The following is a 4,613-nucleotide window of genomic DNA, read 5'->3' on the forward strand; positions in this document are numbered from 1 at the left end:
GAGAATTTTATTCTTGATTTGTTCCTAAATCTGTGAAAAACTTGGAGGTATTTGAACCTGTACAACAGGTAGAGCAGCGGCAGTTTTTGCTAGTGAGTCTGCCTTTTCATTACATCTATGCCAATGTGACTTGAAATTCAATTTAGGGTGATTGACAGCCCTAGATTATGGGCTTCTTTTCCTATATGTTGGATTTCTGTGAGGAGTTGTATATTATCTCCGTGTTGACTGGATAACAATGCCTGGAGCGAAGATTTAGTCTGTATGAATGATGACATCATGTAAATTATTCTCAATTGTATAGTTTATTGCCTCCTTCAGGGCATATAATTCAGTTTGCAATGTTGAGCACCCACTATTCATGCTCCAGTAAGCTGAATGGTTGATAGTGTAAACTGCCGCCCCAGCAGAACCTCTTTCTTGATCAACTGATCCGTCTGTGAAGATGCGAGGCGTTATTTCAACTAGTATTCGAATCATGAGAGTACACAGTGGAAGCCTGAGAAGCGAAGTAGAGTAGGCAGCACCTCCAGACATCTGCAGGCGATGAGTCACAATAACGTGGCTAGAGTAAGTTGACCAGACCACACACTAAAAGGTGAAGGGACGACGACGTTTCGCTCCGTCCTGGACCATTCTCAAGTCGATTGTGGTTGCCCTCCTTCAGCCCCTCCAGCCTTCCTAACTGAAAAATAACGACGCTAATCTGGAAGGAAGGTTAAATCGGTAGGAATAGGTGGGGTTGGGGGGGGGGGGGGTGTTGAGGTGAGCTTATAAAAGAAATGGATCTAGGAAGTCTAATTTAATACAGATAAAGCTGCCTCTCTGCACACCGTCACTCTCCTCTGATGTCCGAGGAGAAGCAGCGACTTCTTCCTCTGGATATGTTGCCGCGACATTTCGGCCCCCCGAATGAGGAAAGTTTGAGCTTCCAGCAGCGGGCACGGCTCCCCCCCCCCCCCTGCCCGCCCGCCCTGGTACTGATGGCTACTGACAGCTCGCCCAGCGCCCGTCTTCGAAAGCAACTTTTGCTGTTTCGTCTTTGTTTTTAAGGACTTAGGAAGATCGGTGTGTTTTCAGGGGATCGACCCCGATCTTTCAGGTCACTACGGATCTTATAGTGTATAGCGTCTGCTTGACGGAGCGGCTTGACGGAGAAGCTTGACGACGGCAGCTAGTGGAGTCATGCGGAACAGTGGGGCTGAGAGGGACGGAGGAAGAAAGAAAGGTAGGAGAGAGAAAAGAGAAGGATATAAAACTGAAGAAGTAAGAGACAGATAGTAAAGAATTATTTGGATCGTGGTTAAGTTTTGCGCCGAAATTGGCAATAAAATTAATATGGCCAACATTATAAAGGCGAATCAGAAGTTTCACCCACAAGAAATTATATTGATAATAAAATGGATTTTGAGATATTAATAAAAACACGAGTCAGTCATCGCGAACCTACAATCCAGTATCCAAAAAAATTCCACCATTATTTTTACAGAACATTTGTTGATATTAAATTTCAGGCATAACATAAAAAGCGAATTTACTGAGGGGACTTTTTTTTTATTTTCTCCAAGAAATGATTCAATGACATGTGCATAAAATTTTCGGAGATTTGCCTTGAGCAATTATATTAGCAAGAATGCTGACCCCTTGCTGACCCCTGGGGCCAGATTCACGAAAGCACTTATGGAAGCACTTACGAACCTGTACATCTTTTTTCAATCTTTGGCGGCTTTGTTTCCAATTATTAAACAATTAATGAGCTCCGAAGCACCAGGAAGCTGTTTATTACAATAACAGTTGATTGGGAAGTTTTCATGCTTGTAAACTGTTTAATAAATGTAACCAAAGCCGTCAAAGATTTAGGAAAGATGTACACGTTCGTAAGTGCTTTCGTGAATCTGGCCTCAGAGATACTGGGGATCTTTCTCAGGTAACATTAAAAATACAGATATTATTACATATATATAATATACTGGAGAGGCAGCAGACACCGCTGGCCTCATCTCAGCCAAACTGGAGCAAATAAGCAGAACTGCCAAGGTTCTAGCGAGAGTTTACCACCCACCTCAAAGACTTCAATCAAGTGCCACAGCGCAATAAGACGTGATCGTATCTCCCGCTTCAACACGACCGTCTTACCTGCGGCCCTCTTGCTTGTGTGTGTTGCAACCGCCCTGTTGTGTGTTCCAACCGCCCTGTTGTGTGTTCCAACCGCCCTGTTGTGTGTTCCAACCGCCCTGTTGTGTGTTCCAACCGCCCTGTTGTGTGTTCCAACCGCCCTGTTGTGTGTTCCAACCGCCCTGTTGTGTGTTCCAACCGCCCTGTTGTGTGTTCCAACCGCCCTGTTGTGTGTTCCAACCGTCCTGTTGTGTGTTCTAACCGCCCTGTTGTGTGTTCCAACCGCCCTGTTGTGTGTTGCGGCCAGCAGCAGCAGCCCACATCCAAGGCTCAGCTAATTAGTATTGTTTGAGCCAGCGCCAGCCGCTCCCAGAACAACTCGGTTACCGCTCTTGGTTCGTTATGCTGATGCACTTTGACTGGTTTGAACCACCACGTTACGTCCAGGTAACTATTGTGGTTGGTACTTAACCAAGTGAAGATCAGTGACGTGTGTGGTGTTTGAGTTATTCGTGACACCATTGATGGTAACGGCTTGGAGCGTGTTATGCTAAATTGATGATATTACAAGCACATAGTATGTTGTTACAAGCAACTCGGGTCATTGATTTTTAAAACACATTGGACACTATATAATTATCTCTAAGCTAGCATATGAGAGTAGTGTATTTACCAACATTCTCTATGTGATACATCATTGCTTGACTTACATTAAAAAAAAATTATTCCCTATATTTAACGTGTGAGATTCCTATTGATCCGCGAAGAGACAATAAATAAATGGGTCACCTGCCAGCAACGGAATAATAATATACAAATTAAGTACAAAATATATAATGTATGTGAGCTTCACACCAGCTCTGAGCGGCAACCACAAATGTTACCCCTTGAAAGTGACCATCAGAGGCCACCATAAGCACTCAGATTTACCGGTCTCTACACGCTGGAGGCTGCAGTGATAGGCAGCATCAACTGATCGGCGTCGGGAGAGTAACTTGCAGTGATACACAGCATCAACTGATCGGTGTCGGGAGAGTAACTTGCAGTGATACACAGCATCAACTGATCGGCGTCGGGAGAGTAACTTGCAGTGATACACAGCATCAACTGATCGGCGTCGGGAGAGTAACTTGCAGTGATACACAGCATCAACTGATCGGCGTCGGGAGAGTAACTTGCAGTGATACACAGCATCAACTGATCGGCGTCGGGAGAGTAACTTGCAGTCATAATACACAGTTAACTCCGTAAGTTTACAGCTACATAATGTTGCTTTGCAGATGAAAAGTCACACTAACGTGGCTGAAAAAAATGTTGACCAAACCACACACTAGAAATTAAAAAGACAACGACGACGTTTCGATCCGCCCTGGACCATTATCAAGTCGATCTGTTGTTTTGGGCTCTGTAAACCAGACCATTGACCTTTTAAATGAAGTAAATATCTTGTGAAGTTAATGTGCAGACTACCATAATTTAATTTGAGAGAATTTACATCCGTATCCAACAAATTGGGAATTAATTACCTTTTTCGTGGATTGTGTCCACTTTTTAAGAGTTAAATATAACTGGCAATAACTGGGTGTCAGCCAAGACGCCCAGCTGTGTCTTGGCTTGTTGCTTGGTCTTGAGTCGTTAGGTCTTGAGTCGTTAGGTCTTGAGTCGTTAGGCCTTGAGTCGTTAGGTCTTGAGTCGTTAGGCCTTGAGTCGTTAGGCCTTGAGTCGTTAGGCCTTGAGTCGTTAGGCCTTGAGTCGTTAGGCCTTGAGTCGTTAGGCCTTGAGTCGTTAGGCCTTGAGTCGTTAGGCCTTGAGTCGTTAGGCCTTGAGTCGTTAGGCCTTGAGTCGTTAGGCCTTGAGTCGTTAGGTCTTGAGTCGTTAGGTCTTGAGTCGTTAGGTCTTGAGTCGTTAGGTCTTGAGTCGTTAGGTCTTGAGTCGTTAGGCCTTGAGTCGTTAGGTCTTGAGTCGTTAGGTCTTGAGTCGTTAGGCTTTGAGTCGTTAGGCCTTGAGTCGTTAGGCCTTGAGTCGTTAGGCCTTGAGTCGTTAGGCCTTGAGTCGTTAGGCCTTGAGTCGTTAGGTCTTGAGTCGTTAGGTCTTGAGTCGTTAGATCTTGAGTCGTTAGGTCTTGAGTCGTTAGGTCTTGAGTCGTTAGGTCGGGCACAAGACATGCAACAAAACGTCTGCTGTTGATTCTGGCACTTGCATTTTGGAGTGTGTGTGTTGCAGTTCTCTGTCAACATGTCTAAGGTCGTGTTGACCGAGCAGTTGTTGATCTCAGTTTGGAAGGATGCTCCGAGGTCACATCTAAGATCAATACTATTGAACAAGGTCAATACTATTGAACAAGGTCAATACTGTTGAAAAAGGTCAATACTGTTGAACAAGGTCAATACTGTTGAACAAGGTCAATACTGTTGAACAAGGTCAATACTATTGAACAAGGTCAATACTGTTGAACAAGGTCAATACTGTTGAACAAGGTCAATACTGTTGAACAAGGT

The sequence above is a fragment of the Procambarus clarkii genome, chromosome 8 (assembly GCF_040958095.1).
Source record: "Procambarus clarkii isolate CNS0578487 chromosome 8, FALCON_Pclarkii_2.0, whole genome shotgun sequence".
NCBI classification, from domain to species: domain Eukaryota; kingdom Metazoa; phylum Arthropoda; class Malacostraca; order Decapoda; family Cambaridae; genus Procambarus; species Procambarus clarkii.